This window comes from Palaemon carinicauda, chromosome 16 (genome assembly GCF_036898095.1).
Source record: "Palaemon carinicauda isolate YSFRI2023 chromosome 16, ASM3689809v2, whole genome shotgun sequence".
NCBI classification, from domain to species: Eukaryota; Metazoa; Arthropoda; class Malacostraca; order Decapoda; family Palaemonidae; genus Palaemon; species Palaemon carinicauda.
In genome coordinates, this window is record NC_090740.1 from 124,226,783 (window position 1) to 124,254,210 (window position 27,428).

Sequence of the window (27,428 nt, forward strand, 5' to 3'; positions counted from 1 at the left end):
ATCTGCAAAAAAAAATATTCTTGCGTTTATCAGAATTGGTTTAGTAATTAAAATATTCCTCTATCATTATTGTTATCATTATTATCAAAGACTTATCTTCGTTCCTAACTTCTGGAAAGACTCACGACCAAGAAACTGTTGCTCCAAGAATCCTCGAATACATTTTCACTTGGCCTTTCTTCAAAGTTCTAAAGATCTTCAATATGATAATAAGAACAAAGGTAACATATTATGGAATAAATTTATTGATCTTTTATCACAATAATATCTTTTTCTTATAGTTTGGATGGGCGGCAGTCAGGTATCCCATTTGGCGCTCATTCAGACCTCACGGAGCTGGAAGCCGAAAGAGATGAACTCAATATCTTAAGGTTGGTTTACTTATTAAAGGAGAATATGACTCTTTTCTTATCAATCGTCGATTCCCTGTAAATATTGTAATTTGAATTATGAACTCTTAATTACTGTCTTCTTTCAGGGATCATCTATGTTTTCAAATCAAGTCAGAAGAGTTTTGTAGTTATTTTCATTTGTAGCTTATTCTTTCCCAGCGTTATCCATACATTAAGGTGTCGGTTGCATGATACGTTCTATTCAATGCCTTCTATCAAAGGCACCTTCTTCCACCAAACCTCTTCTCTCGTCAAGTGCAGCATTAAATATTAATCTTTAATTCATCTTATCACTTCGAGAATTGGTTTTGAAAAGTTTCTGAAACACGGTTTCCTTACTTCCTACTCCACATGCATAAACCACATTTGCTCTTACTTGGTATTATTTTCTGCAGAATAAACAATAGTCGCCAGTTTAACATACCTTGATTTCTATGTATCCATAACAGGTACGTTTTCGACGTCTGCAGCGACATGTTGGTATATCTGGTGGCCTGGATGTCATTCAGCAAAACTAGACCTATCGAAGAAAAGAGCGCCATTGGTCCAGAGGATGCTGGAAAGTTTCAGGTAGAGTGGATCCTAATTGAATTGGCTATGATATAACTAAAAACTAGAAACTTTCTTCTTGTTACGATAGGTTTATTGCGTGCTAAATATACCTGGTTCACTTACTGAAAACTAGAAGCTTTCTTCTTCATTTTCCAATCGATTTATTGGATGCTATAAACTTCTGGTTCACTTACTGAATACTATAAGCTTTCTTTTTCATTTTCCAATCGATTTATTGCATGTTATAGACTTCTGGTTCACTTACTGAAAATTATAAGCTTTCTTTTTCATTTTCCAATAGATTTGTTGCATGTTATAGACTTCTGGTTTACTTATTGAACACTAAAAGCTTTCTTCTTCATTTTACGACAAGTTTATTGTACGCTAAAGACTTCTGGTTCAGTTACTGAATATCATAAGCATTCTCTTCATTTTCTAATGGATTTATTGCATGCTAAAGACTTCTGGTTCACTTATTTATGATGTATTCATATTTTCCTTAGATAATCGTCCTAATGTCTTTATTCGTTTAATAACTAATTAATCATTTGGAGCATAAGCTTTAGGTCTAGATAATTACCAAATTAAATTCAAATTAGCAATTTCCCTATGGTAAACTCTGAAAGCCAGACATATTAATAAGATGTAAAATGGCAGAAGATTTCATTCATAGAAAATTTCTGTTTACATCAAACTCAGCCACAAACTCCAACACCGAATAGAATTTTATGATGTGCATATTGAACGTAAATCATTCGTCATAGTTAACTATAGAAATGGTAGCAATTCTACTGGAATGTTCTTGATTTCCAGTCCAAAATCAAACCATTGTTCTCTAGTCTAGGGTAGTGCCATAGCCTCTGTACAATGGTTTTCCGCTGTCTTGGGTTAGAGTTTTCTTGCTTGAGGGTACACTCAGGCACACTATTCTATTTCATTTCTCTTCCTCTTGTTTTGTTAAAGTTTTTATAGTTTAGTTAGGAAAGGTTTATTTTAATGTTGTATTTTAATGTTGTTACCTTTCTTGAAATATTTTATTTTCCCTTCTTTCCTTTCCTCACTGGGCTATGTTCCCTGTTGGGGCCCCTGGGCTTATAGCATCATGCTTTTCCAACTAGGGTTGTAGCTTAGCAAGTAATGATAATAATAATAAAGGGTTGTGGTTGCATATTGGAAACGTCCCTGCATGGCGTTCTGCTGGACTGGAGTTCGAGCCCCACTCAAGCTCGATAGTTTCTTGTCGTGTCTGCAACCTCATCATCCTTGTGAGCTAAGGATTGGGGTTTTGGAGGAGCCTATAGGTCTACCTGCTGATTCATCAGCAGCCATTGCCTGACCCTCCCTAGTCCTAGCTTGGTTAGAGAGGGGGCATTGTAGGTAGGTCATTGTTACGGTACCTTGCCCCTGCCATTCATGAACGGCCTTTAAAATACTTGTGTATATATATATTCTTTTAAATCTTTGGGTACATATTTTTTGTGGTACAAAATATTCAGTACTTTCATACCAATTTGTTTCTACTCACCCTTCAAGGTGAAGCTTCAAAGCTATTAGAGTTATTCTATTGAATGCTTTAACATGTAGATATTAATATACGATATAATGTTGGTTTCCATATAATGAATGAAAATCATTTATGGCAAATGTATAGCATATGGAGATCCAACATAATGTAGATTAACTTTAATATAGAAACTTTAAGTATATTCCTTCCGTAGTAGACTCTTCTTATTTATCGTATTTATTCCCTTTACAATTTAAAATTTTTTTTGAAAAATATCTCAAGTTCTTGTTCAATGATGATTTCATTTCTTTAAATATTCATCCTCCAACTTTTTTCATATTAACTACTGTATAATATATACAACAGAAAGAATTCTCCTGATCAAAGAGAAATCTTAATACACACACGCACACACACACACACACACACACCTGATCTACATCTGATACTGACAACCGATACGTTAGTTACCCAAATATAAACACACCTACTAACGATTCTTTGCTTTTGCAGACGATCACAATCACGGTGATGATCGTCGGCTCGGTTTTCAGTGTTCTCTTCCACGTCTTCACGCCCGAAAGGAACGGCAGATGGACAGCAGAAGAAGAAAGGGAAGTCCTAAGCACAGAGACCGTGGACGAAGTTAGGGCTTCGACGGCTGGTGCAGAGGGAGAGGAAACCAGCGCCCGACCAATCGGACCTCTGGGTTTGCCCGATTTTCGCATGCACTGGAGAGACTGGATGAACGAACCCCAGTTCTTTAAGGTGAGTTTCCAACTCGTGTTTTAACCTTTGAAAGAAACACTGGAGAGAGTGGATGAACGAACCCCAGTTCTTTAAGGTGAGTGTCCAACTCGTGTTTTAACCTTTGAAAGAAACACTGGAGAGAGTGGATGAACGAACCCCAGTTCTTTAAGGTGAGTTTCCAACTCGTGTTTTAACCATTGAAAGAAACACTGGAGAGACTGGATGAACGAACCCCAGTTCTTTAAGGTGAGTTTCCAACTCTCGTTTTAACCTTTGAAAGAAGTGATACCTTCAGATGGTAATTGAGTTTTTGATAATGCTGTATGCTTAGTTCTGCTCAGGGTTGCCATTCGTACGATGATTATCGTGCATGTACGATCATGTACGATACATACCTTAGTGTATATATATATATATATATATATATATATATATGTGTGTGTGTGTGTGTGTGTGTGTGTGTGTGTGTGTTTAATTAAACAATTATACTAAATTACCTTGAAATAAGTCATTTATGTTACTCCTTAATAATTATGTTGAAAGTGTGTACGATAATTTTGGGTGGGAGATGATAATTTTAAGGCTCATGTACGATAATCCAGTGGAAATAATCTGACTGCACTGGTTCTGCAGCAAATAAGTTAGGGAAATCAAAAGAGGCTCCATCTGCTAAATGCCCTACGTAATTAAGTAATGTGTTTCATGCTGTGTTTAAAGCGAGGTTCGAATCCTTGGCTGGGCAGAAACATTAATCATGAAGGGAATTTCTCTGTTGGTTTGTGATCTCGGGGAAGTGCGAATTTGATATTAAAGTGTATATGGAATTATGTGATGTATGTATAATATACATATGTATGTATATATATATATATATGTATATATATATATATATATATATATATATATATGTATATATATATATATATATATATATATATATATATATGTATATACATATATATATATATATATATATGTATATACATATATATATATATATATATATATATATATATATATATATATATATACACACACCTATCTTTGTATGTATGTGTGTGAGTGTGTCTATACAGTTGTGTTTGTTTTCTTACCAGTAGCATGCATCTGTTTATAAATTAAAATCTCTTGTGCTATTACAGGTGATGCTGCTTTATGCAAACGCTCGATTGGTGGCCAACCTTGCCAACATCTACATGCCAATCTTCCTGCAAGAGTCCGTGCATGCCCGGGAGGTAGGTTCAAATATCCAAGGTCAAAACAGTTCATAATTAGGTTCATGGGTCATTTCACTCTGGCAAAAAAAAAAAAAAAAAAAAAAAATCACTGATGAAAAACGATGAGAGAACACAAATGATTATATTTTGTAGCTTAAACTTTAATTAGGATAAGGGTTATGATGACCGATGTGATAACGTCCCTGACTGGTGAATACCAGACTGGGGTTCGAGTCCCACTCAGACTCGTTGGTTTCTATGGTCGTTGTAACCTCACCATCCTTAAGAGCTAAGAATGTGGTGTCTGGGGGAGCCTATTGGTCTATTTGCTGAGGCATCAGTAGCTATTGCCTGATCCTCCTTGGTCCTAGCTTGGGTGGAGAGTGGGTTAGGGTGCTTAGCATATGTATATATGGTCAGTCTCTACGGCATTTTCCTGCTATAGGGAAGTGTCCCTGTTCCTTGCCTCTAACATTCATGGGCGACCTTTAAAAAAAAAAAATAATAGAAAAATAGGCATAATAGGTATATTCATTTAAGGCTCCAGCATTGAAGGACTCTTTACTATGGTAAGCAGCTCTTCTAGGAATAGGACACTACAAAATTAATCCATTGTTCTCTAGTCTTAGGTAGTGCCATAGCCTCTGACCATGGTCTTCTACTGTCTTGGATTAGAGTTCTCTTGCTCGAGGGTACACTCGGGCACACTATTCTATCTTATTTCTCTTTCCCTTGTTTTGTTAAAGTTTTTATAGTTTATATAAGAGATATTTATTTTAAAGGTACTGTTCCTAAAATATTTTATTTTTCCTTGTTTCCTTTCTTCACTGGGCTATTTTCCCTGTTGGAGCCCCTGGTCTTATAGCATTCTGCTTTTCCAACTAGGGTTGTAGCTTAGCAGCTAATAATAATAATAATAATAATAATAATAATAATAATAATAATAATAATAATAATGATAATAAAAATAATAATAATAATGATAATATGAAACAAGCAAGCACTATGGCTAAAATGTTTGCATTTTGGTTAATTTTTCCCAGCGTGCAAATCTTTGATGATTCAACGTCAAGTAGAAAATAGTAATGAAAACAAATCTTATGCATGAAACTACTAGAATATTAGAATAATATTGTTCAACAAAAACCCATTGGAAAACTATATTATTGTTTTAGGGCTTGGTCAGTTAATTGGCCTCGGCTTCATGGAAGGTTTGGAGTGAAAATATTTATGTTCTTAATAATAAAACCATTATATCAACTAGAATAATGATAATTATTATAATTTTTCTTCTTCTTCTTCTTCTTCTTCTAATTATTATTATTATTATTATTATTATTATTATTATTATTATTATTATTATTATTATTACTATTATTATTTAGTGCTTACATAGGGGGTACTGCACCTATTCCATTCTCCAGAATCTAGATGCTTAAGAGAGAGAGAGAGAGAGAGAGAGAGAGAGAGAGAGAGAGAGAGAGAGAGCACCATTGAGTTTTATATTAAACTGCATAGTATTTTCGAGTAATTTGTTATTCTTCATTAATATTTATCAAGCTATACTGTTTTTAAGAGTACCTGAGGACATTTAGATAAAGATTATAAGAGAAAACAAAAATTTAGCAAAACATCTAGTGATTAATAACACACTCTCCGCGTATAAACGAATTATATGACCTGCCGAGCTAACCATAACTATACATTATCACTATTCACACAATTGTAGATTAATGAACATAACATTAACTTCTTAATGATTAATAGTTATATTGTATACACTGGTGGATAACAAAGTTGATTTTACTTTGACACCTTACTTCTATACTTTATTTAAAGGTTTAAAGGCCACTCATGAATGGCAGAGGCAAGGGACAGTTACATTGCCCTAGCGAGCAAGACAATGCCCTAGAGACTAACCATGTATACATATGATCAGCGCCCAAGCCCCCTCTCCAGCCAAGCTTGGACCAAGCAGATATACTTATATGCTACCTCCAAAGCCCCCATGCTTAGCTCACAAGGATGGTGAGGTTCCAGCGACCAAAGGAGCTAACGAGTTTGAGCTGGACTTGAACCCCAGTCTGGCGTTCACCAGTCAAGGACGTTACCACATATGCCACCACAAGCGTTATGTATAGATCCAGCCCCCTATCTCCACTCCTGAAAACGGTTCTAGAGAGTATAGGCCTAAGCTACATAGAGCCTAATCGATATATATAGATAAATGTCTATTTCAAAACCAAAAAGTAACTATAAAACAACGCTTGATTCAACCTGCTTCACAGAAAAGCCCTTACGCCACGTTTTTATATGAAAGGTTGGCCTTCGTTGTTCTCACTATCAAACTTTGGCCTTTGTTGTTCTCACTATCAAACTTTGGCCTTCATTGTTCTCACTATCAAATTATGGCCTTCATTGTTCTCACTATTAAATGTTGGCCTTCATTGTTCTTGCTATCAAACTTTGGCCTTCACTGTTCTTACTATCAAACGTTGGCCTTCATCGTTCTTACTATAAAACATTGGCCTTCAATATTCTTAATATCAAATTTTCGCCTTCATTGTTCTCACTATTAAATGTTGGCCTTCATTATTCTTGCTATCAAACTTTGGCCTTCACTGTTCTTACTATCAAACGTTGGCCTTCATCGTTCTTACTATCAAACGTTTGCCTTCAATATTCTTAATATCAAATTTTTGCCTTCATTGTTCTTACTATTAAATGTTGGACTTCATTGTTCTTACTATCAAACGTTGGTCTTCACTATTCTTAATATTAAACTTTGGCCTTCTTTGTTCTTACTATCAAACGTTAGCCTTCATCATTATTACTATCAAACTTTGGCCTTCACTATTCTTACTATCAAACTTTGGCCATCATCGTTCTTACTATCAAACGTTGGCCTTCATTCCTCTCACTATCAAACGTTGGCCGTCACTGTTCTTACAATCAAATGTTGGCCTTCATTGTTCTCGCTATCAAACACCAAACGTTGGCCTTCATCGTTCTTACTATCAAACGTTGGCCTTCACCGTTCTTAATATCAAACTTTGACCTTCACTGTTCTTTCGAGTACTATCAAACGTTGGCCTTCATCGTTCATACTGACAAATGTGGACCTCAATTTTTCTCACTATCAAACGTTGGCCCTACTTGTTCTTACTATCAAACATTGGCCTTTATTGCTCTCACTATCAAACGTTGGCCTTCATTGCTCTCACTATTAAACTTTGACCTCCATTGTCCTTACTATCTAACGTTGGCGTTCATTGTTAATATTATCCAACATTGACTTTCATTGTTCTTACTATCAAACGTTGCTCTTCATTGTTAATATTATCCAACGTTGGCCTTCACTGTTCTTACTATCAAACGTTACCTTTCATTGATAATACTATTCAACATTGGCCTTAACTGTTCTTACTATCAAACGTTACCTTTCATTGATAATACTATTCAACGTTGGCCTTCACTGTTCTTACTATCAAACGTTACCTTTCGTTGATAATACTATTCAACGTTGGCCTTCACTGTTCTTACTATCAAACGTTACCTTTCATTGATAACACTATCCAACGTTGGCCTTCACTGTTCTTACTATCAACCGTTACCTTTCATTGATAATACTATCCAACGTTGGCCTTCACTGTTCATACTATCAAACGTTACCTGTCATTGATAATACTATCCAACGTTAGCCTTCACTGTTCTTACTATCAAACGTTGGCCTTCATTGTTCAATCAAATTTTGGCCTTTATTGTTCTTACTATCAAACGTTGGCCTTCATTGTTGTCACTATCAAACATTGGCCATCACTGTTCTTACAATCAAAAGTTGGCCTTCATTGTTCCCACTATCAAAAGTTGGCATTCACTGTTTTTACAATCAAATGTTGGCCTTCACTGATCTTACTATCAAACGTTGTATTTTATTGCTCTCACTACCCTCTTGGAGTAAGTAGCTATCCCATCTTAAGAATCCCTGGCATATACTCTCTGATAATTAAATAATTGGTTTCTTTCGATTTTCTCTTTCAGTCGATGATAGCTCTTATTCCTCTATCCATGAGTCTGTCAGGCGTGGGTGCATCCTTCCTACTTAAATTCATGAGGAAGTTTATTGGCAAAAAGGTAAGGAATCAAATGTAATTAGAACTCAATTGAATTGTGCTTAAGATATTTCAAAATAAATCCAGAAAATTTCAGTTATGTAAGATTTCTGTACTTCTTTAAGTATTCTTCAATGATTGTTTGAACTCAAAGTAAGCTCTATGAGATGCAACTTTGCTATAATAACATTTGTATTTTTATTTGGTGTGGTTTGATAACTGTATCTAGTATTGACATTTGGAAATTATTGCATGAATATTTGAATATATATCTTTGCACATACACAGAAAAAATATATGCATTTGCACACACGCATACTGGCACACAGAGATATACTATATATATATATATATATATATATATATATATATATATATATATATATATATATATATATATATATATATATGTGTGTGTGTGTGTGTGTATATATGTATGTATGTATACACACAGACACACACACACACGCACATATATATACTTATATATATTTATATATATATAAATTATATATATAGATATATATATATGTATATATATATATATATATATATATATATATATATATATATATATATGAATTATATGTATATATATATATATATATGTACATGTTTGTATATATAAATATACATGCATAATCATATAATTCTAACACTTGTTTATTGTTATAATGCTAAATTCGTTAACTATACTCTTAATTTATCTACCTCAATGACAATTATTTAATTTCATGCATCATCTTAATACAATTAAAAAAAAAACGATGCCTAATAAAAAGGATAGAAAAATATCGCTATAGAACACACATCCCGAAAGTAGGCCTACTGCCAATTATTTTTTTCTCAACAGGCCTGTGTCGTTGTGGGCATTGTAATTGGCATAGTCGCAGCCACTATCTCCGCCCTGCCATGGATGCCCGAGTGGGCGCTCTATTGCCTGTCCGTTCTGTGGGGCGTTTCGGGATCCTTGCTCGTTGTGCTCTCGTTGGCTTTTACCAGTGATATCATTGGATTGAGGACGGTAAGAGAGAGAGAGAGAGAGAGAGAGAGAGAGAGAGAGAGAGTGAGAGTGGTGGTATTTATCTTTGTAAGCTTTATTATATATACAATATATCTTCTGTAGAATAACGAGCAAGTATCTGACTATATGTATATATATATATATATATATATAGAGAGAGAGAGAGAGAGAGAGAGAGAGAGAGAGAGAGAGAGAGAGAGAAAGTGGTGGTATTTACCTTTGTAAGCTTTATTATATGTATATACAATATATCTCCTGTAGAATAACGAGCAAGTATCTGACTATATGTATATATATATATATATATATATATATATATATATATATATATATATATATATATATATACAATATATCTCCTGTAGAATAACGAGCAAGTATCTGACTATATGTATATATATATATATATATATATATATAGAGAGAGAGAGAGAGAGAGAGAGAGAGAGAGAGAGAGAGAGAGAGAGAGAGAGAGAGAGAGAGAGAGTTCATTATGTATTGCAGAATAAAACGTTTCAGTACGACGATGTTTGTTCGATATTTCTACCACTAATGAATGTTTCTTCTTCCTTCTAATTCACCCAGGAAAGTTCTTCTTTCGTCTATGGAAGCCTCTGTTTCGGGGACAAGATTGTCAACGGTCTGGCTGTCTTTCTTATCCAGGAACTCACCAGGTAAAGACACGATTAATATAAGTTCTGTTGTTGGGGTCTATTGGAAACGTCCCTGCCCAGGTTCGAGTCCCACTAATGCTTGATTGTTTTTATTGTAGTGTCTGCAACCTCACCATCCTTTTGAGCTAAGGATGGGTGTTTTGGAGGAGCCTATAGGTCTACCTGTTGTGTCATCAGTAGCCATTGCCTGTCCCTCCCTGGTCTTAGCTTGGATGGAGAGGGACTTGGGCGGTAATCAGTTTCTAGGGTATTGTCACTGTCCATTGCTGCTTCAATTCATGAGTTGCATTTAAACCTTTATGTTAGTCCTGATTTTAATAATACGCTGTTTTTTCTCTTTCTGCATCAACGAAAGTATATTTTATACCTTTGAAGATGATTCAGTTTTTTAATAGCAATTCGTTATCTTTTCAATTTGAGGTATTTATCTAGGACTCTAGGTGGTAAAATATTTTCCAGATTAATCATTATTTTCTTGTATTCTCATATGATACAGTGCTTGATTTTATTTATATATACAGTACAACATATATGTGTATATACAACAGTACGTATTATTATTATTATTACTATACAAGCTACAACCCTAGTTGGAAAAGCAAGATGCTATAAGCCCAGGGGCTCCAACAGGGAAAAATAGCCCAGTGAGGAAAGGAAATAAGGAAATAAATAAATGAAGAGAACAAATTAACAGTAAATCATTCTAAAATAAGTAACAACGTCAAAACAGACATGTCATATATAAACTATTAACAACATAAAACAAATATGTCATAAATAAACTATAAAAAGACTCATGTCCGCCTGGTCAACAAAAAAGCATTTGCTCCAACTTTGAACTTTTGAAGTTCTACTGATTCAACCACCCGATTAGGAAGATCATTCCACAACTTGGTAACAGCTGGAATAAAACTTCTAGAGTACTGCGTAGTATTGAGTCTCATGATGGAGAAGGCCTGGCTATTAGAATTAACTGCCTGCCTAGTATTACGAACAGGATAGAATTGTCCAGGGAGATCTGAATGTAAAGGATGGTCAGAGTTATGAAAAATCTTAAGCAACATGCATAATGAACTAATTGAACGACGGTGCCAGAGATTAATATCTAGATCAGGAATAAGAAATTTAATAGACCGTAAGTTTCTGTCCAACAAATTAAGATGAGAATCAGCAGCTGAAGAACAGACAGGAGAACAATACTCAAAACAAGGTAGAATGAAAGAATTAAAACACTTCTTCAGAATAGATTGATCACCGAAAATCTTGAAAGACTTTCTCAATAAGCCTATTTTTTGTGCAATTGAAGAAGACACAGACCTTATATGTTTCTCAAAAGTAAATTTACTGTCGAGAATCACACCTAAGATTTAGAAAGAGTCATACATATTTAAAGAAACATTATCAATACTGAGATCCGGATGTTGAGGAGCCACCGTCCTTGACCTACTTACAATCATACCTTGAGTTTTGTTAGGATTCAACTTCATACCCCATAATTTGCACCATGCACTAATTCTAGCTAAATCTCTATTAAGGGATTCACCAACCTTAGATCTACAATCAGGGGATGGAATTGATGCAAAAAGAGTAGCATCATCTACATATGCAACAAGCTTGTTTTCTAGGCCAAACCACATGTCATGTGTATATAGTATGAAAAGTAATGGGCCAAGAACACTACCCTGTGGAACACCGGATATCACATTCCTATAATCACTATGGTGCCCATCAACAACAACTCTTATTATTATTATTATTATTATTACTATCCAAGCTACAACCCTAGTTGGAAAAGCAAGATGCTATAAGCCCAGGGGCTCCAACAGGGAAAAATAGCCCAGTGAGGAAAGGAAATAAGGAAATAAATAAATGAAGAGAACAAATTAACAATAAATCATTCTAAAAACAGTAACAACGTCAAAACAGACATGCCATATATAAACTATTAACAACATAAAAAACAAATATGTCATAAATAAACTATAAAAAGGCTCATGTCCGCCTGGTCAACAAAAAAGCATTTGCTCCAACTTTGAACTTTTGAAGTTCTACTGATTCAACCACCCGATTAGGAAGATCATTCCACAACTTGGTAACAGCTGGAATAAAACTTCTAGAGTACTGCGTAGTATTGAGCCTCATGATGGAGAAGGCCTGGCTATTAGAATTAACTGCCTGCCTAGTATTACGAACAGGATAGAATTGTCCAGGGAGATCTGAATGTAAAGGATGGTCAGAGTTATGAAAAATCTTATGCAACATGCATAATGAACTAATTGAACGATGGTGCCAGAGATTAATATCTAGATCAGGAATAAGAAATTTAATAGACCGTAAGTTTCTGTCCAACAAATTAAGATGAGAATCAGCAGCTGAAGAACAGACAGGAGAACAATACTCAAAACAAGGTAGAATGAAAGAATTAAAACACTTCTTCAGAATAGATTGATCACCGAAAATCTTGAAAGACTTTCTCAATAAGCCTATTTTTTGTGCAATTGAAGAAGACACAGACCTTATATGTTTCTCAAAAGTAAATTTACTGTCGAGAATCACACCTAAAATTTAGAAAGAGTCATACATATTTAAAGAAACATTATCAATACTGAGATCCGGATGTTGAGGAGCCACCGTCCTTGACCTACTTACAATCATACTTTGAGTTTTGTTAGGATTCAACTTCATACCCCATAATTTGCACCATGCACTAATTCTAGCTAAATCTCTATTAAGGGATTCACCAACCTTAGATCTACAATCAGGGGATGGAATTGATGCAAAAAGAGTAGCATCATCTACATATGCAACAAGCTTGTTTTCTAGGCCAAACCACATGTCATGTGTATATAGTATGAAAAGTAATGGGCCAAGAACACTACCCTGTGGAACACCGGATATCACATTCCTATAATCACTATGGTGCCCATCAACAACAACTCTTATTATTATTATTATTATTATTATTACTATCCAAGCTACAACCCTAGTTGGAAAAGCAAGATGCTATAAGCCCAGGGGCTCCAACAGGGAAAAATAGCCCAGTGAGGAAAGGAAATAAGGAAATAAATAAATGAAGAGAACAAATTAACAATAAATCATTCTAAAAACAGTAACAACGTCAAAACAGACATGCCATATATAAACTATTAACAACATAAAAAACAAATATGTCATAAATAAACTATAAAAGACTCATGTCCGCCTGGTCAACAAAAAAGCATTTGCTCCAACTTTGAACTTTTGAAGTTCTACTGATTCAACCACCCGATTAGGAAGATCATTCCACAACTTGGTAACAGCTGGAATAAAACTTCTAGAGTACTGCGTAGTATTGAGCCTCATGATGGAGAAGGCCTGGCTATTAGAATTAACTGCCTGCCTAGTATTACGAACAGGATAGAATTGTCCAGGGAGATCTGAATGTAAAGGATGGTCAGAGTTATGAAAAATATTATGCAACATGCATAATGAACTAATTGAACGACGGTGCCAGAGATTAATATCTAGATCAGGAATAAGAAATTTAATAGACCGTAAGTTTCTGTCCAACAAATTAAGATGAGAATCAGCAGCTGAAGACCAGACAGGAGAACAATACTCAAAACAAGGTAGAATGAAAGAATTAAAACACTTCTTCAGAATAGATTGATCACCGAAAATCTTGAAAGACTTTCTCAATAAGCCTATTTTTTGTGCAATTGAAGAAGACACAGACCTTATATGTTTCTCAAAAGTAAATTTACTGTCGAGAATCACAACTAAAATTTTGAAAGAGTCATACATATTTAAAGAAACATTATCAATACTGAGATCCGGATGTTGAGGAGCCACCGTCCTTGACCTACTTACAACATACTTTGAGTTTTGTTAGGATTCAACTTCATACCCCATAATTTGCACCATGCACTAATTCTAGCTAAATCTCTATTAAGGGATTCACCAACCCTAGATCTACATTCAGGGGATGGAATTGATGCAAAGAGAGTAGCATCATCTGCATATGCAACAAGCTTGTTTTCTAGGCCAAACCACATGTCATGTGTATATAGTATGAAAAGTAATGGGCCAAGAACACTACCCTGTGGAACACCGGATATCACATTCCTATAATCACTATGGTGCCCATCAACAACAACTCTTTGAGATCTATTGCTTAAAAAATCAATAATAATGCTAAGAAACGACACTCCCACTCCCAACTGTTTCAGTTTGAAAACAAGGGCCTCATGATTAACACGGTCAAAGGCAGCACTAAAATCAAGGCCAATCATACGAACTTCCCGACCACAATCAAGGGATTTCTGTACAGCATTGGAGATTGTAAGAAGGGCATCACATGCTCCAAGGCCTTTACGAAAACCAAATTGCAAACTAGGGAGTAGATGATTACCTTCAGCAAACCTATTAAGACGTTTTGCCAGAAGACGTTCAAAAACTTTAGATAATATAGGAGTTATGGAAATTGGGCGGTAATCAGTGGGACTTGAGCTACCACAAACACATTTACATAGAGGGGTAACATTACCAATTCTCCAACTAGTGCTAAAAGCTCCTCTTCTTGCTAACTTGCGCAAAATAACAGATAACTTTGGAGCTAAGAAATCTGCTGTCTTTATAAAAAAACAAAGGAAAAATACCATTTGGGTCTACACCTCCATAAGCATCAAGGTCCATCAACAGAGCTTTAATCTCACGAGATCGAAAAGCTAAACTAGTTAGTTTAGCCTCAGGAAAACAGGAATGAGGAAGTTCAAGTTTTTCATTACTCTGTTTACTGTCAAAAACATCAGCCAAAAGGGTTGCCTTTTCCTTTGGACAGTGAGTGACTGAGCCATCTGGTTTAAGTAAAGGAGGAACTGTTGCATCTACACCAAAGAGTGCAGATATACATATATATACATACATACATACATACATATATATATATATATATATATATATATATATATATATATATATATATATATATATATATATATAAATATGTATATATATATATATATATATATATATATATATATAATCATTAAATTGAAAATGAAAGGATAATTAAAACGGTTTTAGATGGATTGATCCTGATGGGAGAATGGTGGATTATTGTGTAATGAAAAATATGGTATAATTCTGGGTTGTCAGAAAGCAGGACAGAGAAACCTTCGACACTGCTGGATAGATTAAGTTGAAAAGGTATGGAAGAAGATGATGGGTCTTTCTACACACCTATGGAATTAGCGAGAGATTTCGTGCATATAAGATTCGACACACTTTATTATTATTATTATTATTATTATTATTATTATTACTACCTGCTATGCTACAACCCTAGTTGGAAAAGTAAGATGCTATAATCCCAAGGGCTTTAACATGGAAAAATAGCTCAGTGAGGAAAGGAAACAAGGAAGAAGGAATGAACAGTCAAAAAATATTTCAAGAACAGTAACAATATTGAATTAGATCTTTCATTTATACTCTATAAAAACTTCAAAAACCTCTTCTTGTTTTGTCTGAAGCAATAAAACTTTAGATGTTTTAGAGTGAAAACGTTATTGCACCATATATAATGTTTATTTCATTCGTTACTGTAATAAATGTTTTATATGTATCTGGTTTTATGCTTGACAGTGCCAAAAAAAGCAGTTTTTTCTGCGGTTTTCTGTCCCCATCTGTTAGATTTTTTTTACTTATTTTGCCCTTTACTGATATTCTGGTTTAATCTTTCTGGTTACCTGAGTAAGTTGTTATTATTATTATTATTATTATTATTATTATTATTATTATTATTATTATTATTATTATTATTATTATTATTATTGTTGTTGTTGTTGTTGTTGTTGTTGCTATTAGCTAAGCTACAACCCAGGTTGGAAAAGCAAGTTATTATTATTATTGTTGTTGTTGCTATTAGCTAAGCTACAACCCAGGCTGGAAAAGCAAGATTATTATTATTATTATTATTATTATTATTATTATTATTATTATTATTGTTGTTGTTGTTGTTGTTATTATTATTACTATTAGCTAAGCTACAACCCTAGTTGGAAAACCAGGATGCTATAAGCCCAATTGTTCCAAAAGAAAAATAAATACCGTAGCAAATAAATTCAGTACCACATGGTATAGCCTTAGTAATAATAAACTGTTGTTTTAATTACAGGACAGCGTGTTTGGGCCCTGATTGTTCCAACTACTATCGTCACGTGATGAGTCTCGGGATATTCATCCCACTGATGCTGTGTTTCATCGCTATGTGTCTCATTAGTGGAGAGAGATTGGGCCATACACGTAGACTTGCCAAAGGTATTGTGAGATCTATTTGAATTAAATAGTCCTATTTGAAACGTCCCTGACTGGGGTTCGAGTCCCATCCAAACCGGATAATTTTTATATATATATATATATATATATATATATATATATATATATATATATATATAGTGTCTGTAACCTCGCCATCCTTTTAAGCGAAGGATGTGGTTTTTCGTGATATTGAGACATCACATTGGGCAATACCCGTAGACTTGCCAAAGGTATTGTGAGATCAATTTGAATTAAATTGTCCTATTTTAAACGTCCCTGTCTGTCGTTCTGCCGGATTGGTGTTCGAGTCCTGCTCAAACTCGATAGTTTTAGTGATTATAAATGAAATTTTCCTATTTGAAACATTCTTGCTTGTTCTACCAGACAGGAGTTCGAGTTCCACTCAAACTCGATAGTTTCTTGTAGTGATTATAAATGAAATTGTCCTCTGTGAAACGTCCCTGCCTGGCGTTCTGACGACTGGGGTTCGAGTCCTGCTCAAACTCGATAGTTTCTTGCAGTGACTATAAATGAAATTGTACTCTTTGGAATGTCCCTGCCTGGCGTTCTGCCGGACTGGGGTTCAAGTCCTGCTCAAACTCGATAGTTTCTTGTAGTGACTACAACCTCACCATCCTTGTGAGATAATGATGGGTGTTTTGGGTGAGCCTATAGGTCTACCTGCTTAGATATCAGCAGCCATTGCCTGGTCCTCCCTGTTCTTAGCTTTTGTGGAGAGGGGTCTTGTGTGCTGATCATATGTATATATGATCAGTCTCTAGGGCATTGTCCTGCTAGCTATGGCAATGTCCCTGTCCATTGCCTCTGCCGTTCATAAGTGGTCTTTAAATCATAACATGTTTTTTTAAACATTACACCTTTGTATAGAACCTTTGTAGAGATAATTTAGTTTTTCTGTGCGTGTAAATTTGATTATTTGACTTAATGGTATAATTACAACCAAGGATATTAATTAGGAAATAATAAAGCATAAATATATAAAATGACCATTCACATAATTAAAATTCCAAATGCTGAAAACTAGGCTACATTTATTCGACACGGAGTATTTGAACTCCACATTTAGCAAAATGAATAAAATTGGTTTCAAAGATGACTTAGTTATTTAAAAGTACGTTTAAACTATGAGATTAAAAGTATACGAAACTCCAACGTCTCTTTATCTGTAGTTTCTCTAATATTGGTTAAGTCTTGGCTACGCCACTGATAAAAAAAAAAGTAACTCAAACAAAAATTTGAATAAATAGATATTTTAGGCTGGTGACGTTTTTGTGATCTTTTTAGAAAACTAGGCTACCAAAACTACCTCTGATTGTTAATTAAAAAGATAGTGTTAGGGGGGTTGATTTTATAGAGGTAGAACTATTCCTCTTCTTTTTCTTCTTCTTCTTTGTCTACATCTTTTCCCACTTCTATGTGGGGTCGATGTTTCTGGTCAGCTTTCTCCATCTACCTCTGTCCCACACCTCATCACCGGTTAATCCCTTTGATCGAAAGTCATCCTTGGTACAGTCCACCCACCTTCGCTTGGTCTCCCTCTCCTAGTTCTCTGTACCTCCATTTCCATTACTCTCCTCCCAATAAACGGCAGGAAAGGCATCCAGCCATTAAAAATAGCCAAAACAAATATGGTCAGTGAGTAAAGGTAGAGCTATTTATAAACTATAATTTATATCTAACCTCATTGGTGATATATCTGTCCCAGATAATTGAAATTATTTCTCTTTTGTTTTCCAGCTTACAAAGAGCGAGACGAATCATCCGGTTCCAGCGCTTCTTCGGATTCCAGTGAAATTCTCCTGGCCACCAATACCAACTTGGGTTATGGAACAGTCACTAAAGTTTAAGTAGAAGGTTTATTTAAAGTCCAATTTTGAAAGGAAGAGGATTTAGAACGCTATTTGAAAGGATATTCAAGGTGGGCTTACGGATAGCAAAGGATTTTCGAAATGTCTTACGTGATATCCTACATAAAAGTTTATATGGAACGTTCCAGCAAAGCAGTTGTTGGCTCTATACTTCACGGAACCTAGTCATGTCCATCAAATTTAAGGTCAAGAAAGAAATCTATGATTTATCCTATGAATTTTCTATAGAATCTTCAAGATAATAAGATTATGATAACTATTTCTTCCTATTTTTTTTTTTTTTTCAGATAATTTAGGTTTAGAGTACAAATGACAGTGCTGTTGCATGTTATGGAAAACTCTTTTGAATCTCCAGGTTAAATTCGAACTGTTGTAATGAAACATTAGAGTGATTTGTAGCTTAACCTTTTACACAGTTACTCGCTTCATTATGGCCACCTTGTAGGATAATAAACAGAATTCAAAGGACTGCAGTATATGTTAAAATGAATTAACTCCAGGTTACTTCCATTTCTGTCTGTTCAAAGTATCAAGATTCTTTGACTTTTGTACTGTCTTTGTTTTAACTACTACTCCCTTTAAATCTGAGTGATCAAACCTAGAAATGATTTACCTCAAGGGAAGACAGGTGCTGCCCTAGGGGTTCCAGCAAATAGTTTCAACGAAGTAAGTTTTATTCGTCAGATTCAATTTTTTTTTTAGAATTCTAGATGCCTTCGCAGATGTTAAGTTGATTATTTTTATTAATGAAAAAACTGAGTAATAGGTATTGACCATTTCATGAAATTGTGCTGAAATTAAAGAAAACCTAAGTTTTATATTCAAGTTATTTTTACAGTGTTGAGTATTTTATATCTTACTAAAAGGATAAAACTCATAGTTTCGGTGCCTTTGCAAAATTCACAGTTATTTGGGATTCAAGGATATGAACAAGATTTCGGTGAAAGGTTATTCAGATTCAACAATACAAAATAACCATGACAACAATTTAAGACAAGTGTTAGGTAGGATTTAGGATTTGAACTCCGAGTTACTGTACCACAGGACACCCGAGTTAGAGAATGAATCTCGGTTTGGAAAAGGTCAAAATTATTGTAAGGACGAGACACACGATAAAATGTTCTTTGTTGAAATTTTCCAAGAAGCTTTTAAACTATTTTGCTCTTCTGTTTCTTTGTTTTTTAATACCATATTTAAGCTTTGATTTTATATGTAGAGTTGAAAGTGTACACGTGCTCTCTCTCTCTCTCTCTCTCTCTCTCTCTCTCTCTCTCTCTCTCTCTCTCTCTCTCTCTCTCTCTCTCTCTCTCTCTCTCTTCATAAGGATTTTCTTCTTTTAATTTGATATCTTCTAAAAACGATCCATGCCAATTGTTCCCTTCCACTTGAGTTCGATACAAAAGTGAAATTAATTATTACAAGAAATATCAGGATAGGTTTAATATTTCCTAAATTCCAAACATTCCTTCAATCGCCTAAATCGACTCTCCTAGGATTTTAGATGGCCAGGACATTTTGTTTATTTTCTTATATAATTATATTTGTATTTTTCTTGATTTTCTAATGACTGTTTAAAAAAACACAAACATTATTTTAAGGAGACAAATTGTCGTTAAATACTGCATTCTTGTAAAAGAAAACTATAGTTTAATCCACTTACAGTAGGCCTACTGCTGCAAAAAGACTGTGAGAGGAAGGGGTGAAATAAACTATGGAACTTTAACAAAACTTTTTGATCTCCAACAATTCATATTTTGATGTTTTATTTTAAATTTAAGTTCAAAAAGTCTTATGAATGCAAGAGTTGATGGGAGAAGTACAGGAGGAAGGCCAAGGTTTGGGTGGATGGATGGAGTGAAGAAAGCTCTGGGTGATAGGCGTATAGATGTGAGAGAGGCAAAAGATCATGCTAGAATTAGGAATGAATGGTGATTGATTGTGACTCCGACAGGCCCTTCTGCTTCCTCCGGTCGCCTTGATGACCGCTGAGGTAGCAGCAGTAGAGGATTCGGCATATGATTTTTTCTCCTGCCGTATTTATTGAAGAAGTTACAAAGAAAATAGATGATGCTATCAACGTCCCCTGTGATCAAGATGACCAACGTCTGTTAGGAGCTAAGTGTGCTAACTGTCTTATGACCACTTACAGTAAAGTGAGTAAAAGTGATTATGATACCATGTGTCCACTGATGGAAAAGACTATAACCGTAAAAGACCAATCTCCTTGGTTTGATGGAGAGACTTTGGAAAAAAAAGAGAGAAAAAGACGTAAAGAAAGAAAGTGGAATAGGTTAAAAACTGAAAGTACTTGGGTAGAATACAAAACTGCTGTGTGTCAATATAACTACCTACTAAGAAGGAAAAAAAGTGAATGCTATAAGAGAAAGATCCTCGAAGCAGCAACACACATAAATAAGTTATATCGTCTCCTGAATGGCATAATGGGAAATGTGAAAGAAAAGAAGCTACCTGATGGATACAGTGACCAAAAACTAGCAAATAATTGTCTAGTATTCTTTAGAGACAAAATTGAAAATATAACCAGGTCATTCGTAAATACTCAACATCAGATTAATGATACACCAGGCACACAGACAAAATTAATACGATTTAACAACATAACACAAGATGACATATCACCAGAATTATCAAGAGAGCAAAGAAAACAAACTGCGCGATCGATCCTTTGGCAATATCTGAAGTAATTGGAGAGAAAAACTTTTCTAGTCTAGCCGAAATAATAATGAGAATAGCAAATGCAAGCATTGATGAATGTAAGTTTCCTAAAGCTGAAAAATGCACCGGACTACCAGGAATTGAGCTCATATAGACCCATTTCAAATCTATCCTTTATCTCAAAAGTGCTTGAATATGTAATTCTTCAACAACTAGTCAGCCACTTAGAAGTAATAGAAGCTTTGCCTGACAACTAATCTACTTACAGAAAACTATACTCTATGGAGATAGCCATCTGCTCTGTTATAAATGTTATGCTGGAAATGATGGATGAAAATAAATGGGGTATCTTAATCCTGCTCGATCTCAGTGCTGCTTTTGATACAGTGGTACATGAACTGCTACTAAATGATCTACGGACCATCGGCGTTGAAGATCAAGCCTTCGAATACCTAAAAGACTACTTAGTTGGTAGAAATTACTGTGTACAAATTGGAAACTCTTATTCATCATATGTACCCTTAAATAGAGGGGTACCCCAGGAGAGTGTACTTGGCCCAATCTTATTCTGCATCTATACTATTGGTCTATCGAAAATGCTACAAAGGCTTGTCGTGAAATTTAAACTATTTGCAGATGACACACAATTTTACTTCTCCATAAATGATTTATATGACACTACTGAAACTCTAAACCGAATCCTTGATAGTGTTAGAGAATGGATGACATTTAAACAACTAAAATTAAATTAGAACAAAACTGAATTCACGGTGGTGGGCAAGAGAAACAGCGTGAGAAACTTAGTTGATATTCAAATGAACATAAATAATGACTCTGTGCCGATATCTAGTAAAGTTCAAGATCTAGGTGTATTTCTTGACTGTAACCTGTCTAAAGGCCCAAATAAATAATGTAATAAAAACTGGTGGTTATCATCCAAAAAATATTGCGTTTATAAAAAAGTACCTAGACGAAAAGTCTGTAAAGAAACTTGTGATAAACTGTGTTATTACCAGGATTGACTATTGCAACTCTATCTATTACAATTTACCAAAAGTGCAACTTAGGAAATTACAAAACATAATAAACAGAGGAGCAAGATTGATAAAAGGTGTCCCACCCAGAGAAAGGATCACCCCTATACTAATTGATTTACACTGGCTGCCAATTAAAGCGAGAATTGAATTTAAAATATGTACAATAACCGACCAAGTTATCAAAACTGGGCGTCCAAAATACTCAAGAAAATTGCTACATATTGCGCAGCCAACAAATCTTGTCGACACGAGAATAGTTACAGATGGCTTCAAACTGTTGGAACCTAGATATGCACATCTATTGTAGGCTCCAGAGCCTTTAAATATGCGGCCCCGAGACTATATAATAAGCTCCCACGAAACATTCGAATGATTGAAGACATTAAGGTTGTCAAGAGGAAACTGAAGACTTTCTTATTTCATGAGTCTTTTGACAGTGACGATTTAACAGTAAATGAAGAATACTAGACATGAAACGTTAAATACTCTGAACGAATAAGGTCCTGTAGAGAGTGGGGTTCCCCTGCTGGATGGGACCGGAAAAGCAGCAATCAAAGTAAAGTAAAGTAAAATATATGTCTCTGTTAAAAACAAAACAAAAATCTTGAGCTCCAGCCCCAGTAAGCTAGAGCGTTTGAATGTAATTTCATCGAAATTCGGGCTAGTTTTTCCAACAACAATGCATAACTGCTCGGAACTTCTTCTTGGTGGTTAAGTTTTGTCCTCTGATTGGCTATAACTTCCTCAGCAGTGATTGATTGTTGTTGCCTTTGTTTACTATAGCTTCACACACACACACACATATCTAACATCGTAACCAAAACAGTCAATTATTCTTTCTAACAATTTACATATACTTGAAATGTAACAAAATATAAATTACAGGCATGTGCTGTAGTTCTTTCACTATATAAGCTTGATAGAATAATATGATTTACTTGCCTATATTAGCCATATGTTACCCAATACCTCACTCAAACCAGCAAACAGAATTAATCAGTCATTCAGACAAGCTACTTCATCCTATTTCTTATGACATCACAGACATATTTTTCTTAATAAAAATAATTTCTGGTAATTACTGTAGAATTTATCCTTCTCATTAAATATGTTATTAATACATCGTATAATGGACTGTCTATATATATTCTGAAGAATATATATGTGTAATTCCCTTATAAGCAAAAAAATCTAAAGACCTGCCCCTATAGCAAGAACATTTAAAGCAGTTAATGGAAATTCGAGCAGGTTTTACGAACAGCAACTTAAAAGTTCCTGGAATTCTCTCATGGCGTGATATTCCCGTCCTCTGACTGGCTGTATCTTCTTAGCTGTGATTGGTTGTTGTCTTTGTTTACAAATTCACACATACACATCTAACATCATAGCCATAACCCAGTTAATTACTCCTTCAATAATGACGCATTTCTTTAGTTTACGTATTTGAACAATATTCATTATTTATTTGATTAATAGATTGATAATATTGTGAGTTTGTTTTCATGAAAATTGTAATTTTTAAGTTTTAATTCATCTACAATAAGAACAGATATTTTACCTCTACCCATTTGAATTCATTCATAAAATACGAGAGTGTTTGACGTCACATACAGCCACCAATCACAACATAAGACGAAATAGCCAATGAGTCGCCAGATATTTCCCGCTAAGGGAACGCATAAGGTAAGAGGGTTCTCTGATACACGGGCTGCTGTTGGCAAATGAGTTAAATTCACACAAGATATTTGTTCAAACGTTCTAGTTAAGGGGCTTTTGTTTAACCTACTTATAATATATACATACAACAATGATACTTAAGATCCATTTTATTACTAAATTATTGTTTCAAGTTTGTTTCCATAAAATTTGGCTGTTTTTAAGTCATCATTTTTCTGAAATCTGTATAGGCTACTGCTGGTATTTTACCCATACCCTTTATGACAACATTTTTCCTATATGATTTGGCATCATTTGTTGAATTATAATATACTTGAAATGTAGCAAAATACGAATTAAATTTGCCTAATTACTTCACTATTTAAGATCCATATAATAATAGCGCACTTAAACGAGCAAACAGAAGCAAAGACAAGTTGTGAAATTAATTCTACTCTTGATGGCGTCACACGGACCTATGGACTGAATGAAAGTAATGAATTTATCACTCTAATAAAATGTTATTAAAACATCTTATAAGGGGCTGTCCCTACAACCACAAGTCAAAGCTGAGAAAGAATCATCCAATGAGACGCCAGATATTTCCCGCTAAGGAAATGCATAAGGTGAGAGGGGTCCTCTGCACTTCATTCAGACGCTCTAGCTAAGAGGGGAGCTTTGTTCCATTGGTTTATATGAGATGCTGTTTACGGACGTTTTAAACCTACGCGAGTCATTTCATTCAAACGCTCTACTTAAGAGGTATTTCATCCTAATTCATTTTTATACATATAACGATTATATTCAAGTGGTCTGAGAAAAATATTTTCTTATATCTTATAGATATCATTCAAATTTTCATCATTTGAATGGCACTCTAATCTGGAAAACTAGCAACAACAGTGCTAAAATAAAGAGCCAGCATAGCCAGCATACTAGATCTGGTAAAATAGCAATAACAGAGGAAAATAAATCACTCCACAGCTCCCATGGTCTAAGAAACTAGCAATAGAAAGAAGGCAAAAACCTAGTGCTCACTCATCCTGATATGGTGAAACTGCAACAGGATTACAAAAACAGAGGGTCATCTAGGAATTTGGTCTAGTGGACTAGCAACCAGAATGAAATTCAAATGACTAATAGCAGTCTGAACTGGCAAACTAGTAATGATAGCGAAAAAATTCACTAGTATAAAAAATTCCCAAGTATCATGATTTGGAAAACCAGACACACAATCCAGAAACTAGTAACCCAATAATATTCCGATTTGGTAAACTAAGCGCAAAATCCAAGACCCACTAACATTCTAATTTAGTGAATTATTACAAAACATTATCAACACCAACATCCTAATCTGGCAAAACTACTACAACGGGAAAAACCCGTGGAACAAAAAACGGGTTTATCTGGCAAAATAACGCACATAAGCAAATGTAATTTCTTAAACTTAACATCAGTGTTCCATCACTCAGTGTTCCACCACTGATGAAATTACAAGCATGCGACACCAATTCATTTCCAAGATTACTTTGCAATGCCGCAGGGTTAAAATGAAGAATTAATATACCAAGCTATAATTTAAAGAAGCTGCTAGTTACATAAGACGAAAAAAATATGAAAATAATAAATATTCTAAAAAATATTCATTACATGATATAGAGCAGTTGTTCTTAACCTCTTCCAACCCTTGCATTGTCTGCCTCAAAAAGTACATATAATACAAAAATGTTTTTTTTTTTTTTTTTTTTTTTTTTAAATATACATTTATAATTCTACACGAATTATTTTTGCATCCCCCCCCCCCGGTAGCTCAAAATCAATAATAAATCTTATCTAGCAGTTTGAGTTTTCCAATGGGTGGTTTAAACCCACATCCCTCGCCCCTGGTTAGGAACCCCTGACTTGAAGAGAATAGCTTCCAGTCATATCCTTCCATGGTTTACGGGCGAAGATGGAACCCATTAAAACTTTCGTGTGTTCATGGGCGTGGCTTACAAAGGATTGCATCATAGGATGGGTGCCTGACGTACGTTGCGTTACGTAGTCGATGACATGCTAAAGAGAGAGAGAGAGAGAGAGAGAGAGAGAGAGAGAGAGAGAGAGAGAGAGAGAGAGAGAGAGAGATTTTGTTTTAATCAATTTATAGCACCCCTTGGCGTCAGACATTTGAGTATATGGTAACAGTTATATTGTTTACATCTACATAATAATTATGTTATGCCAAAATAATACAAAATAAAGTTTAGACAGACATTTAAGTACATATTAAGAATAGTATTGTTCACATCTATATATTAAAGGTTATACAAAGGAATTCATATGGAATACAAAATAAAATTTAGTTTGATTTCGTAAGTAGGTTGTACCTATCTTTAGTTAGTATTACAAGTATTACAACACAGTTAATTTAATAAAGAAAAAGAGAGAGAGAGAGAGAGAGAGAGAGAGAGAGAGAGAGAGAGAGAGAGAGAGAGAGAGAGATTTTCAAACTTTTGTTGGATTCTTTTCATTTGACTTTTATGCGTATTGTATATAAGTAAGTGGCCGTCAACTGATTTACGGGAAAAATGACACAAGACAATTCACCACATGACATTTTTACCCCTATATATATTTTCCTAAAGTTATCATTGTAAAGTTTATCACAGAAATCACCAAGAGTAACGAGTAGCCTTCGCTCTGCAGTATTTACCATTTAAAGGTTTAAAGGATACTTATGAATGGCAGAGGCAAGAGACAGTGAGATTGCCCTATCAAGCAGGACAATGCCAAAGAGACTGACCATATATACATATGATCAGCGCCCAAGCCCCTTCTCCACCCAAGCTAGGACCAAGAAGGGTCAAGCAATGGCTGCCAATAACTCAGCAGATAGACCTATAGGCTCCCCCAAACCCCCCTTCCTTAGCTCACAAAGATGGTGAGGTTGCAGCGACAGAAGGAACTAACGAGTGTTAGCGGGACTCGAACCCTACTCTGGCGTTCACCAGTCAGGGACGTTACCACATTAGCATTCTGAGATAACGACGTTATATTGTGAGATTAGAAGACTTTTGCTATGGACAGTCATGGTATACACCACTGTTGGCGACCTAATATCATATGAAAAGAACATTCCTCGCGTGTGCTCTTGCAAAATGTCACGCAGATCAGCATCATTATAAAACGACTTGAATGCAAAGGGAAACTTTTGCTAGCATTATGCAAATCTTTTCCTTAGTAAAATCTGGTTTGTTAATCCTTATTCCTTACTGAAGAAGAGGAAAAGACAATGCAGATGGCCAGAGGCAAAAACAAAAGTTTTCCTGCATCTTATCTTGTATCGGCGTCAATGACCTTAGCTGTCAGGATGCCAGAAAACTTAAGAATCAACCAATCACACTCCTCATCTTGTACCTCTCACATAGATATTATCTTTTCCATCCTCTGCTTTCATTTTGAAACGGCCCTCTTGTCAATTCTATTGGTCCATTGCTGAAGGGGATATATCATTATTATTATTATTATTATTATTATTATTATTATTATTATTATTATTATTATTATTATTATCACTTGCTAGGCTACAACCCTAGTTTGAAAAACAGGATCCTATAAGCCGATGGGCCCCAACAGGGAAAATCTTGGTTTAAACTTTATCTATCCATG

General features: G+C 34.8%; 1 protein-coding gene and 1 pseudogene across 1 annotated transcript in view; both read left to right on the top strand.

The window, feature by feature from the left end:
* The window catches only part of LOC137655853 (zygotic gap protein knirps-like), a 59,368-nt gene that overhangs the window by 3,944 nt on the left and 27,996 nt on the right, over positions 1 to 27,428 (top strand). The gene's annotated exons all lie outside the window — the stretch shown is intronic.
* LOC137655554 (major facilitator superfamily domain-containing protein 12-like) lies at positions 287 to 20,148 on the top strand (annotated as a pseudogene).